The sequence below is a fragment of the Sciurus vulgaris genome (assembly GCF_902686455.1).
Source record: "Sciurus vulgaris genome assembly, chromosome: 12".
Classification (NCBI taxonomy): domain Eukaryota; kingdom Metazoa; phylum Chordata; class Mammalia; order Rodentia; family Sciuridae; genus Sciurus; species Sciurus vulgaris.
The window spans coordinates 21475669-21490458 of NC_136473.1; the positions used below are offsets into that span (position 1 = coordinate 21475669).

The window sequence follows — 14790 nt, forward strand, 5'->3', positions numbered from 1 at the left end:
TTTGATCCTCAGCAGCACATAAAAATAAAATGAAGGTATTGTGTCTACCTATAACTAATATATAGGTAGATTATATATATATATATATTTTATATATATATATATATAAGCATCCAAGTGGAAACTAGATTATTGAAGAACAACAACAAAAAGATGAACAGTTCTGAACAAAACCAGAAAGGATAGTTTTGTTTGCAGAGCTTAACACTCTGCCAGATGGTTCCATCTAGGATCATTCCTTAGGAAACCAGTTTCACAACCTCCCCCTTCTCATTTGCAGCCAAGTAAAAGTTCTTTCATTTTCTCAGTGCCCTGCTGAGTGCGTTCTGCAATTAACTAATCAGAGGTAGACGCTTATAGATCAGTGAAATACACCATCACTCCCACTCATGCTATAGGTCATTATTTTAAGAAAGGGGAAATAAAGTAGGTTAGCTTAAGCTACATTTTAAAAATTCATCCTGAAATCTCAGTGGATTTACACAACAAAAAATATTATGTGCTCAACCTTTGGACTCTACATAGCCACTTAAGGATCCAGGATATCAGCATTCCTTCTTGAAACTTCACTGTCTGAAACACATCACCTTATTACTTACTGCAACAGAGAAGAGAAAGTGTAATGTTTTCCACCAACAATAAAATACTTCAGTTCAGAAATAACACATATCTTATCTGTTCAGAGACCGTTGTCCATTGACCAGAACCAGCCACATGGCCCAGCCCACAGGTAAAGGGAAGGAAGAAGAAGTAGATATTGGGAAATATTAATAAAGTCTAACATACACTAAAAAATTCCTTTTTATTCTCCTTATAAGAATCCCATACTTTAAAACATTCTACCATAAAAACAAAACAGTTAACAAAAAAAAGTCTATATTTAAGTATAATTCATTTCCCTAAGATTTACTAACAAGTTGATATATATCTAGCCAAAAGCAAAGAAATGTGTTGAGTAAACTGGGCAGCCTTACTTATCTTGGTTAACATACCATCTGGTTAGCCTTTTTGAAATATTAAAAACAGGTCGCAAAGCCTCAATTCTACTTTCAAGCAAGCAAGACCTTTATAGTCTCCAGCGCTTCTATAGATAACTGTTAGATATCATTGTGACGAGTTTGAAGAATATTGTTATAATTTATTTGCATGTGAGATATCCCCCAAAAGCTCACATGTGAGACAATGCAAGAAGGTTGAAAGGAGAAATGATTGTGTTGTGAGACTCTTAACCCAAAATCAGTGAATTAATCCCCTGATAGGGATTAACTGAGTAGTAACTGAAGGGTTAGGGTGTGGCTGGAGGAGGTAGAAATTAGGGGCATGGCTTTGAGGTATATATTTTGTTATAAGGAGAGTGAAGTGTGTATCTATCTATCTATCTCTCTCTTTGCTTTCTGATCATATGAGCTGCTTCCCTCCGCCACTCTCTCCTGCCAGGATATTCAGCCTCACCTTGAGTCCCAAGAAATGGAGCCAGCCTTCTATGGACTAAGACCTTTGAAACCATGAGCCCTCAAATAAACTGTTTCTTCTCTACAATTGTTCTGGTCAGATCTTATAGTTACAGCAGCAAAAAAGCTAACTAAAACAGAAATTGACTTGGGCTGGGCATGATGGTGCATACCTGTAATCTCAGCAACTCAGGAGACTGAGGTAGGAGAATTGCAAGTTCAATGCTAGTCTCAGCAACTTTGTGAGGCCCTAAGCAATTTAGTGAGACCCTGTCTAAAGAAAATTTTTTTTCAAGAATGTCTTGAAAGTTGGAATGGACCCACCTTTTGACCCAGTTATCCCACTCCTTGGTTTATACCCAAAGGACTTAAAATCATCATACTACAATAATGCAGCCACATCAATGTTTAGAACAACTCAATTCACAATAGCTAGACTGTGAAACCAACCTAGATGCCCTTCAACAGATGAATGGATAAAGAAACTATGGTATATCTACATAGTGGAATATTATTTACCATAAACAAGAATAAAACTATGGCATTTTCAGATAAATGGATGGAATTGGAGAATATGCTAAGTGAAATAAGCCAATTACAAAAAACCAAAGGCTGAATGTTTTCCCTGATAAGTGGATGATGACATATAATGGGGGTGGGGGGTGAAAGAAAAATGGAGGAACCTTAGATTATGTAGAGGGAAATGGGGAGGTATGAAAGGTGGTGGAATGAGACAGACATCATTACCCTACATACATGTATAATTACACAAATGGTATGAATCTACATCATGCACAACCATAGAAATGAAAAGATGCACCCCATTCATGTACAGTGAATCAAAAAGTAATTTTAAAAAATGAATGAACAAATAAAACCTAAAGAAAAACCAGAAGAACGTCTTGGTATATGAAGGATGTGCATGACACTGTTGGCAAAGGTAATCAAAATGAAGAAACATTACGATAACAACTTAGCAATCAGTGTCTAAGTCCTCTTATTCTGGTTCTCTTTGCTGTGTAACAAACCATTTTTAAGCTTACAGGCTTAAAACAACAATTTCTATTATCCTACTGTTGTATGTATGCATTAGTCTCACCTAAGCAGCTCTTGCTTGGGTTCTTTAATACAATTGTAGTGAGCTGACAACAGGGTCTAGGGTCATATGATGGCCTGACTGGTCTGGACCATCAAAATATTTCTTCATTCACACATGTGGCATTTCAGCTGGAACAACTAGAATAGCTCTGGACTGATTGATTCTCCTTCTTGCCATATAACCTATTTAGATGCTTTGGGTATCATATAGCATGAAACTCTCAGGTGAGTAGAACTTCTTACACAGCAACTGGCTTCTCCCAGAGTAAGCATGCCAAGAAATCATAACTGAAGCTACAACGGCATCTTACAGTCTAGCTTTATAAGACGTACCACACAATCTGGAAACATTCTGGTTACACAGAGAAAGTTCATATTCGATGTGTAAAAAACTAGACAGGGGCAAAAATACCAATGTGTGTGATTCACAAGGAGGGAGATATCTTTGGAAACTAGTTACTACATCTCTGATTTGGGAATTAGGGGTCACAGTCAAAAACACCTGTGTAGGAAAATTTTATTGAAAAACATACCACAACATATCCAATTAGGGTAGAAATGTCTCCAAAAACCAAAAGATGAAAATTTACCATGCGATGTATTGGACATATAGCCACTTCTAGGCATTTATGGTCATCACAAAGCAGCAGAATTTTTGTACAATAGGAGAAACAAAACTTTTAAACATGAGATAAAATTATAATAGCATCTTCATAAAGAAACTAAATCTATTACCAAAAAAGTCAGAAAAAACAATCACAAAATTTGGGAATAAGCCAGGTATACACACCTGTAATTCCAGTGGCTCAGTAGGCTGTGGCAGGAGGATCTCAAGTTCAGTCAGCCTCAGCAACTTATATATATATATATATATATATATATATATAATTTGGGAATAAAAATTTTCTCCAACCTTTTTCCATATCCATTCTCTCCAGATATACAAATTCAAAATACTCAGAAGTTACTCAGAATCCTTTCCAAAATGCATTGTAATCATTAATTAATTATTGCACACAATGTTTTCTTGAGGAAAACAATGATAATAATCCACTACTATAGAAAGAAATAGCAGGCTTCTAAAGAACAACTTGCCCGATTGCACACCCAAAGAATGTGATTTCTCTCACTATTAAATCATGAGAAGTCTGCCATTCCTAGTTAAACCATCTGTTCACTTTGGGAAATATCTTTTATCTTGTATACTCTAAAATTAATGCGTAAAGCTAAGTATTTGCTAATATTGTAGCAAGAACTCTATTCACCGTATTTGGTCCCAAGCCCTAAAGAAATCTCCAGAAAATGAAAAAACTTGTTTTAATTTCAAGAAATAGTCATTATTTCCTCAGAAGAAATAATTATAAATTTCTAATCTTGTTACATATTGTAGATGTTCTGAGCATCATAAGAAACACAGTCATAAAACAGCATTCTTTAATAATGTGTTACGGTCAATTAACATACACTGATCTAGAACACAGTATGATGACAGAACTTTACCTGTTTTGCTACATCTGATCTAGCTGCTCCAAAAGGAAAAGGGCTATGGCAGTCATAACAGTTAAAAGCAGGGATGATTTTATAAATAAAACAGAGTGCTTTTCTCAACAAATCTGCATTATTCAAGAAGACAACTAACTTCCATGTTAATTGGCTCCAATTTGTCCCACTGAAATTACACCATTTTCTGGGCTAAGCTATTCATAACCTAAGCATATCACACACTGATTTTCTAAGACTCTGAAAATAGTCTATCAGAATTAATTAGCAAATTAAGATACTTTGCACTGAAAACTTCTTGTAAAGGAAAAGCACTGCAAAGGGTGAAAGACATTTAAAATAATGTTTTGAAAAGTAAAAACAAGCCAAATATGTTGTTATTCAATCAACCATAGGTATAGCAAACTTAGTTTCTTAGAAAGTCTAGTGATATGAAGAAGTAGGTCAGGAGTATCAGGAACTTGGTGTTTTATGTGAGTGTGGACAGCTAGCTTTAGAAGGGAGCTATCTTGTTGAGTAACGTGAAAAAAAGCAGGTGAACTGGAATAGACATGAATCAAAATGAACAGCTAGATTTTAAACAATTTTTCTTAACCTTGGCTATACAATGGAATTCTGTAAGGAGTTTTAAAAATTAGTAATGCCTGAGATACTCTAACTAATCTGGAGTGTGCCCTGAGAACCAGGATTTTTAGAAGCTTTCCAGGTGGGTTGTGACATACAGCAAGATTACAGAACCATTGATGTAAAGTGTAGCTGTGGTCAGGTAGGTTAGTTCATAGCAATGCTCTATGATTTTGAGTAAAGTCAAATTGGAAGCACTGGTTTTGGCAATATAGAAAAATTCATGTTCATATAATCTCCAGGTAGAGCACAACAAAAAATGCTAATTAAAATCTTTTTTTAAATAATTTATTTATTTTGATGGATTATACACAAATGGGATCAAACATTTCTCTGGTTGTACATGAAGCAGAGTCATACCATTTGTGTAATCAGACATACACATAGGGAAATGATGTTTATCTCAATCTGTTATTTTTCCTTCCCCCACCCCTCCCACCCCTCTTTCCTCTATACAATCCATCTTTCCTCCTTTCTTGCCTCCCTCCCTCGCTCAGTTGACAAGAAATTAAGAGAACTCATCAGAGGCCAGAACTGAGCACAAATCCACAACAATAAATAGCAGGGGAATCAGGAGTCGCTTTGGAGATCTAGCAATTGTTTCAAACCTAGACCCTGAGTTTTAACCAGCTGCATAGGACAGCACAAGACAAAGACTACAGGCCTTTTAGGGTGAATCAGATTAGAGATATCCCCTTAAACCAGGTACCTTTCAAGGGTTTTGACATCTGTAGAACATGAAACTGGATAGGAACAAAAACAAACTAAAACTGTGCCACCAAAGGAATAATAAAAGTCAGTCTTAGTTTTAAACTCTGGCCTCCATGGAAGAAAAGGGGAGAAGTCTATCCTATGGAGGAATTCTTATTAACCATGTGGCATAAAAAGTCTCAGGCTACAAAGAGGTCACGAGATGGTTAACAACTGCACTAACAAAATCATACACAACTCTCCTCTGGAAGAACACACTTCAGTCCAGGTCTAAAGAATTTCTGTAGATAAGACACTAAGAAATATGGCTACTGCTGCATGCAAATAAGGTTCCTTGAAGGAGTTATAGGGGGAAAGGATCAAGGATCAAATAAGACACTGTGATTATCAAGTACAAAATGGAAAATAAGGCAAATTCCTTAACCTAATAAAGTATATCTTACAAATAAATAAAAAACTGTCACAAATACAATATACAATAGTCAAATAGTAAAATTTTTCTTTTAAAAGCAGTGAAAATAGATTCCTACTCTCTATCACATCTATTCAACACTGGACTACAGGGTGTAGCCAGCAGAATAAAATAAGATTTAAAAAATGAGTGGAAAGGAAGAAACAAAACTGTTATTGTACAAAAGCAACAGTATAACCCCCCACACACAAAAAGTACTGATTTATTAAGAGTATAGCCAGGTAAATACACATAAGATCAAACATAAAAATTGGATTAAAATTGTAGGTATCTACAATAGTTACAAAACTCTATATTTTAAAAGCATTTCCCATAGCAATACAAAAATAAAATAGGAAGGAATAAATCTAAAGTGATGAGTAAGACATTAAAGAATATTTTAAATGTTAGCTTAAGACATTAATGATGATTCAAATAAAAAGTGATACAAAGTGTTCGAAATGAGAAATGCAATATTCTACTGTTAGTAATCCCATATGGATGCCATATAATTCAAAATCAAATTCTAAATGGAGTTTTTGTGAGACTTGATTATTGAATTTTTAAGATTTATTTAGAAGAGGAACATCCCAGAAAAGGTAAGACACAACTGAAAATAACCAATCAAGAGGGAGCTTCTTGCTCAGCTAGATATCAAATTTTATCAAAAACAAGAGACGTGAGATATTGGACTGGGGATAGACAACTAAAACTTTGGGAAAATCCAGAGCTGAGAAACAGACTCACACAAATAGGGAAACATTATACAAAGCAGTAGGCACTGGACAGCAGTGGGGGACAAAATGCCAAAAAGTTGTCTGAAACAGTTATCTCTTTCACAGGTGGGCAAACACAGGCTAACCCCTATTTTTTGTAAATAAAGCTTTACTGGAGCACAGCAGTGCCCTTTCATTTACATTTTGTCCTTGGTTGCTTTTATGCTACAGTGGCAAAGTTGCAACAGAGGCCACGTGACCAGAAAAATCTAAAATAATTTTGTCCTGTCCTTTACAGAAAGTTTTCCTACCTTTAGTTTAACTGAAAAAAAATGAGATGAATTCCTATATTCTAACAAAAATCAATTCTAAATGGATAAAGAACTTAAATGCGAAAGTTAAACTTCAAACTCAAAGTAATTATGAAAAATGTTTCTATTATTTTGAGATAAGAATAGACTTGTTAAATAAGATACAAAAAGTACATATCATAAAGAAAACAGTTTACAAGATTATAATCACAAACTTTAGTTCCTCAAAGACACCATAAAGAGAAGAAACAAGACAAGTCATAATAAAAGGTAAAATATTTACATTATATTAAGTCATCAAAGAATTCAAATGTACGACATATAATAAAACCTCACAAATCAATGTTAAGCAAACCAAAAGAAACAAAGAAAACAAAATAGGTATTTCACATAGCAGAAAAATCAAAGATCAATAATCATACAAATAAAAACTTTATCTCATTAGCAATTTCATTTCAACAAATAAAAATTTAGAGCCCCATAAAATGTTATTTTAGACCACTGCTATGGTCTAAATGTTTGTGCCTCCCTAAAATTTATATGTTGAACCTAATCCCCAATGAGATGGTATCAAAAGGCAGGGCCTTTGGGAGGTTACTAAGTCATAAAGGTGGAGTCCTCTTGAGTGAGATTAGTGCCCTCAACAGTGGCCCTTTAAGGGAATTTGTTTGCCTTCTACCACATGAAGACACAGGGTGAAGGTGCCATCTGTGAACCAGAAGAGGGAGCCCTCATCAAACACGGAAACTAGTAGTACCTTTGATCTTTTACATCTCAGCCTCTGGAATGTAAGAAACACACTTTTGTTGATTAAAAACCACTCCATTTGTGGAAAATTATTACAGCAGCCCAAACAGACTAAGATTTCCTGTCAATCAGTTAGTGTCAAGGACTGAAGGTCTGGTTAAGCACTGGAACTCTCATAAAACTACTTGTAGGAGTGCAAATTTGTAGAGAAACTTTAGAAAACAATTTAGCACTAGATGACAGAGTGGATCATATCTACAGTCTATAGTCAAGCAATTCAATTCCTTAGAATTCTTCATACATGCACGAGTGAGACATTTTCAAGGATGTTTATTGAATCTATGCTTCTGACAAAAAAAATAGAAACTGGAAAACTGAAAAGTATAAGCATTCATTAACCATAGAATTGAAAAATAAAATGTGATATAGTCAAATGATAGTATGCAACACTGAAATAGAATAAATAAAAACAGCTAAGAATATCCACTGCAATGTCAAAAACTTTACATTAAGTAAATTAAATATAAATTGCATTTATAAAATATTTGAAACATCAAAACTAAAACGTTTATTATTGGAGATGTAAACATATATGGTAAAACTATGAAGACTGTCAAAGAAATTATTTTTAGAGATTATAAAAGCTCTTTAAAAATAGTTTTGTTGGTAGGGAAAGACAAAAGTTTGGGAGAAACTCGCGAGATTTCGAATATTTATTTTAAAGCTCAATTGTATTTACGTGAGTCTTCATTTTATTACTTTATTATTATTTACTCTATTAATATGCATTATATACATTCATTTGTATGTATTCTATTTTTCATGATAAAAACAGGAATGAAAAAAGGGAGAAAGAAATCATTCTAGCAGCCAAATTCAAAGGCTAAAAAGAGGCCCCTGCTGGTTCAATGAACACCGGTTGCACTTAAGCATTCTTATTTTTAAACTGGAATAACAAAATTATAAGAATTATTATGGTGCCTCTAATGCAATTAAGTTCTGTATTAAATGCATGTTGAATGCATAAATAGATAAATGAATGCTTTATCTAGAGGTGATGAAGTGATCTGAATGGTCAGTTTCTTACATAGTTTACTCTTAAATGGCTTACACTTTTCCATCTGACTCTGAGCACAAAGTGTTCTGGGTAGTTAAATGTATCTCATAGCACTAGTTTCCTAGAGAAAAAACTATAGACCAATCTCTCTGATGAACATAGATGCAAAAATCCTTAATAAAATATTAGCAAACCATTCAAAAACATATTAAGAAGATAATAAACATGACCAAGTGGGCTTCATCCCAGTGATGCAAGGTTGGTTCAACATACACAAACAATAAGTGCAATTCACCACATAAAGAGAATTAAGAACAAGAACTATATGGCCATCTCAAAAGATGAAGAAAAGGTCTTTGATTAAAAAAAAAATTAGCAACTATTCATATTAAAAACAATGGAGAAACTAGGCATAGAAGAGCTTACCTAAACATTATAAAAGCTATATAATGCAAACTCAAAGTCAACTCACACTGAATGAAGAAAAACTGAGAGCTTTTTCTCTAAAATCAGAAACAACACAAGGATGTGAGGATGTCCACTCTCACTATTTCTATTCAGTTTAGTTCTTGAAATTCTAGACAGAGCAATCAGGCCAGCAAGTCAACATTTCTATTTTGAACCAATGCTGAAAACAGAAACTCATTCTGAAAAGATATGGCATATGTAGAAAAAATAATTCTAAGGTGGCCCTCAAAATTCCTGCCCCCTTTTTCAAATACCCTTTATAATCCCCTCTCCTTGAATATGAGTGAAAATGACAGGTTTTACTCCCATGATTAAGTTATATGACACAACTAAGATGAAGGACTTTTTTAGATGTAATCCTCAAAGAGTTGATTTTTTTAGTCAAATGAGAAATAATCCTGGATGGTTCTGACTTAATCTGGTGAAGAGTTACTCAAAAGGGAAAGAAATTCACCTGCTACCTTTGAAGAGGCAAGTCTCTAGGTGACAGAAATATATGGTAGGACCTGAAAACAGCTGCTTAGAAGCTGAGGATAATTCCTGGCTGACATTCAGTAAGAAAACAGGTACCTCAGTCATATAACCACAAGAAAGTGATTTCTGCCGACAGCCACTATGAATTTGGAAGAGGACTCGAAGCTCTTGATAATACCACAGACCTCAATGAAATCTTGAGATCTTGAGATGGAGACCCTAAGTCAAAGACTCTCCACCTGACCTAATAAACTCTGAAATAACAGATTAATATTTTTAAGCAATTAACTTTGAGGTAATTTGTCATGTAGCAAAATAAAACTAATAACAGCATTTAAGAAATAAAACTCAGCCATTCTAATCTTCCATCCAACAAGGTACCTGGTGATTTGACAGACAAAGATGAACTAAGATATATTGAAAGCTGTAAGAGAATATGAGAGAGAAAAAAGACATCCTTGTCAAAATTATGTACATGGAGCAGTTAGTGCTAGAATTGCTCTCAGTAAAAGAACAATTTGCAGAGGTGGGGAAGGGAGGGGCAGAGAGAGAATGAACATGAATCATTTACATAACTGGAAAGACTGATGAAAATAGCATCCAGAATAGCAGGAATCCAAAGACAGAACACTTGATGTCATTACCTTACAAATACTTTTTCCACAGTGGGCTTGTAAAAATCACATACTTTCTATAATTATACTCTGACTAAGTGAAAGAAGATTCTGAGCGACATTATCACCTGAGAATCAATTTCCTTCCAATCTCTTTAAAGTTGAAGGTGGATTCCCTGACTTAGGGTTCCCCTTATTCAAGCTCTCTATAAATTTGAAAATGATTTTTCATAGGTTTTATGAGTATAAAAACAATACATTTTAGTATTAGGTCCAATAAGTAACTGGCTCAAAGAGGGACTCCTTCTCTAGTCTAAAGAAAAACTTAGATTATTTTCTAAAAAAATAAAATTCACTATAACCAGTTAAAGAAATTACTTTTGTACAAAACTAAGTTCAGTGTTCAAAGGTATTTAAGGTAATAATTTAATAATGTAGTTGACATACCATCAAGTTTTAATTCAATAAAAAACAAATTATCAATATGAACTGTAAAATGCTAGAAATAAACTATTCATAAGTTTAAAAAAAAACAAATTATCATCTCAATGAATTTAAAGTGCAAGTAACATTCCTAGGAAGAGGAGAATGGTACCATTTAGTGCTAGAAACAATGTCAGAGAAAAACAACTTGGATCTTTTCTGTTAAGATTGATGCACATTCCCCAAAATTTCCAAGTTGGCTAAAAGACAGCAGCAGCCCTCACCAAATCTGAATTTTTCAATGGAATGATTTCAGAATAATCAGTTTATTTGGAGACCACTCCTCAATATTTAAGTATATACAATTCCCTCATACTGACCAGAATGCCTATTCTATAATATCCTAGAGCATAATGAAGGCACTACAGAAAGTATCCCATGCTTGCCAAAGTGTTGCATCCAAAAGCCCTCATTTATCAATCAGTTGAATGAAGAAGTAACCATTTAATTTGTATAAAAATAATTTTGTTTCTATAGGAATCACCATTAATTGCTTTAAAAGTTAGAACTCCTAGTATTCAATCACTAATTGCCTAAGTACTCTTTGCTTCATGATTCTCACTTAACCCCACACCCAACAAGATGTTAAGCTCCTTAAGGGCAGTTTCCATGTTTTTTATTGTTCTATCCATAATAATGGTCAGCTCATAATCTTTCACATATTTGCTGACTTAAACTAACAGTAAATATTAGAACTTTAGTGGTTTTTCAATTGGTAGTGTCTCAGTCAGAAGTTCTGACTGAATATTTGAAAAATCATTTTCAAAATTTGAAACAAACCAATTTTTTAAAAATCGTTTTATACAAGCCAAGAAATGGTAATGAAATATTTGTTGGGTTCCAATACATAGTTAAGTCTCTCTATATGTCTTTGGGAAAGTGTCATGACCTTGAAAGATAATATTCATATTTTTGTGGTTTGTATTCTACAATACCAAATCTGGCATTTCCACTAACTCAGAAAGAACAAGCCCTTAGAAATGACTGTAAATGAGCTTTTCCAATGGATAAAGAAGGGTAAAACCTTCAAAGGGGCTAAAGGGACTCATTCACCATCTTTATTAAAGGAATGATCCTCAAAAAGTTTAGAGTAGGTTTGTCATGAGAGATGACATAGCTATGTACCAACAATCGCCCTGTCTGGTCCTACAATGGGGAACTGAAGCAAACAGAAACAAGGATCTACTTTAAAATAGAGGTTCTAATTAGCTTTAGAATATCTTTCTTTTATAATAACAATTATATACTGCTAATTGAATGATGCCTAACAATGTAAAAAATAACCATTATAAAACATTTCATAATTCTTAGCTATATCTGAAATAGTTCTTTGATGTTTTCAAGATTCAGACTTGATTTCACAATTAGCATCATCTCCCATCCTTCTCAGTATTCTTAATAAAATTATAAAAAGTTAGGTCTGCTGATTGTGTTGGAAACATAATTTCCAATACCTCTGTAAAGAGGATTCTCTAAGGTGGGACCAATTCAAAGCACCTTTTCCTACTCTGTAAGAAGTTTCATGGGAGACACTATGGCACTCAACAAGAATGACTGGGAGGGCAGCGGAGTGATCGTCAACACCACTGAGAATATCCTCATGTCCTATGATCACGCGGAACTTACATTTAATTACATGAAAAATGTTCCAGAGATTCACAGGGACCAAGAAGGGCACTACCCTACCTCTCTACCAGGTCATCTTTCTGTCCAAGGGGAAAGATGCCATACAGTTCTCCATGATGTCCTTTAATCTCATGAAGGACTGTGAGCTCAAGCAGCCTGTGTTTGGCGCAAACTGTATCAAGGGAACAGTGAAGGCTGAAGCAGGAGGTAGCTGGAAAGGCTCTGCTTCATACAAGTTAACCTTCACATCAGGGGGCACATAGAGTTTGGTCAGGGTATGCTCCAGGTGGTATCTCAAGCCTCCAGAAGTGAAGGCTCCTATGGAGCCTATGGAAGCCCAGTGGGGTCTATTTCTTTCCCCCACCAGTGGTCAATGGAATGTATTCCCTACCAATGGAATGAACCCTTATCCACCACCCGCACCTGAGTTCTATCCAGGATCCCCATGATGGATGGCACCATGGGATATATGCAGTCCCTGCCACCACCCTGTCTGGGCACCATGCAGCCTCCAGTCAGTGGCTCTGATGTCCCCTCCACTCTTGCAGTTGAGTCCAAGACCACAAAAGCAGCTGCTATCTCTTGTTAAAACCCAGGCAACCCACACAATGTCTACATGCCCACAAGCTAGCCTTTACCACCTCCCTACTACTCTCCAGAAGAAAAAAGACCCAGTAGACCCTGCCCATTTCCCTGTTCCCACCCTTATGGGCCTTTCCTTCTCCTCCTTGTGGGACTGCATCTGGCTGGAGGCCAGGGAGGGTCTTGTTCTTCCCCAAGTCTGATTTTAAAAAGTTACCAGGAACTAGTGTTGCAGAAAGACAGGGTCCATGGCTTCTGTATAGGTGCCAGATAGTCAAGCCCACAGTGCCCTTCTTATGATTTGGGGGGCTATGCTTAGGAGCATGGGATGTTCCCTTTGTTTCTGTTTCACTCTCTGGCCACTTGCTCTAACGCATTCCAGTCCCTCATTCTGGTAGCCATTCTACACTCAAGTCTTGTGAGCTCCATCAAACCAGCCACATGTATTTCCAGTGGGCCAAAAGAGCTGCCACAACTGACTCAAATTCCTTCCACTGGTCTGCCTTCCCCGTTCTTGGTCATTCTGTTGCCACTTCTGACTTCAGGAGCTTTACAATAAGCCTCCAGGGTTTGTGGCTTCAGGGGAAGCCCAATGTGGCTGGGCAAGAAGTCCCTCTGTTCCCTTGCTAGTGTTTCTGAAATTTGTTTTCCTTCTAAGCTCTCTTCCCCCTACAAGGGGCTTCTCAACTGGAGCCATAGAGTGCATCCATCATGCCATTTGGAGGCTGCCAGGAGGGCTAAGAAAGAAGGGCCCCCAATCCAGCATACTGTTCATAACCCACTGCGGCCTCTCTGCCTACCCCTCCCTTTTAAGCATCATGCCCCCTGGATACACAAAGATTGGCTCATTTGTTCTTGGATCAGCCACCCAAGTGAGGAGAGATGGTTATTTAAAGAGAATTCCCTATTTGACTAAAAAAAAAAAAAAAAATCCTCTTAATAAATTAATGTGAAATAAACCCTGTTTACACCTTGGGGTGAAAAAAGCTTTATGCTACCAGGCAGGGTGGCACAAACATAAAATCCCAGCTACTTGGATGGTAAGGAAGGAGGATCATAAATTCAAGGCCAGTTTCAGCAATTTAGCAAGACCCTCAGCAACTTAGTAAGACCCTGTCTCAAAATAATAAACAAAAAGAACTGAGGATATAACTCAGTGGTAAAGCACCCATGGTTTCAATCGCCAGTACTAAAAAATAAAATAAATATTCAGTGGCAATGGTGTAATAAGCAATATTTTTATAATTCATAGGTTTAAAAGCAAAAATTTACCACAACCTTGGAGACTGTCCATGCTGTCACAAACCAAGGATGAGAATCAGTCTTACACTCTACCTCCCACTTAACATACACACAAAAATCAACTGGAATTCAGTTTTATTTGAAGAGTAGGTCATATTCCAGAAATAAGTAGACAGTTTCAAAGTTACTATTTATGCAGCTTTTTTAAAATATCCTCTCTTCTTCACTGAGCACTGCATTTCATATGCTAATAGAAATAATCAGACCTCCTGATCCTATAACTCACTCACACACACAAGACCTGACCAGGGCCAGGGCCACCCTTGAAGTCCAGACCTATAATGGTCTCCTCAGTGTGGAGAGCAAGTTGTCTGACAATCAACACACTGATTCTCTCCTTGGGCTCTTCCCTTACTTCCCCTTTAGCTGAACTGGCATTACTTTAAAGCACCCAAATACATAAAGATGCTTTTGAAGAAACGTCTATATTCTCTAGGAACAATGGACAGAACTACTATTTGGGATGAAGTATGGTTTAGAATCAAGAAGAAATATGAAGCAGTGACTAAGACAGGTAATACCCAAAGAGTCAACAAATGTAGAGTATATTGCAAAGTTTTTCTAAGCATTGTAGC

At 35.9% G+C, this 14790-nt stretch overlaps 1 protein-coding gene and 1 pseudogene across 2 annotated transcripts in view; one reads left to right on the forward strand and one right to left on the reverse strand.

The window, feature by feature from the left end:
• Nucleotides 1-14790, reverse strand: part of GPR158 (G protein-coupled receptor 158) — a 506459-nt gene that overhangs the window by 398917 nt on the left and 92752 nt on the right. The gene's annotated exons all lie outside the window — the stretch shown is intronic.
• On the forward strand, nt 12240-13187 carry LOC306641339 (WW domain-binding protein 2-like; annotated as a pseudogene). The gene has a single exon. The product of its transcript is annotated as a WW domain-binding protein 2-like (transcript).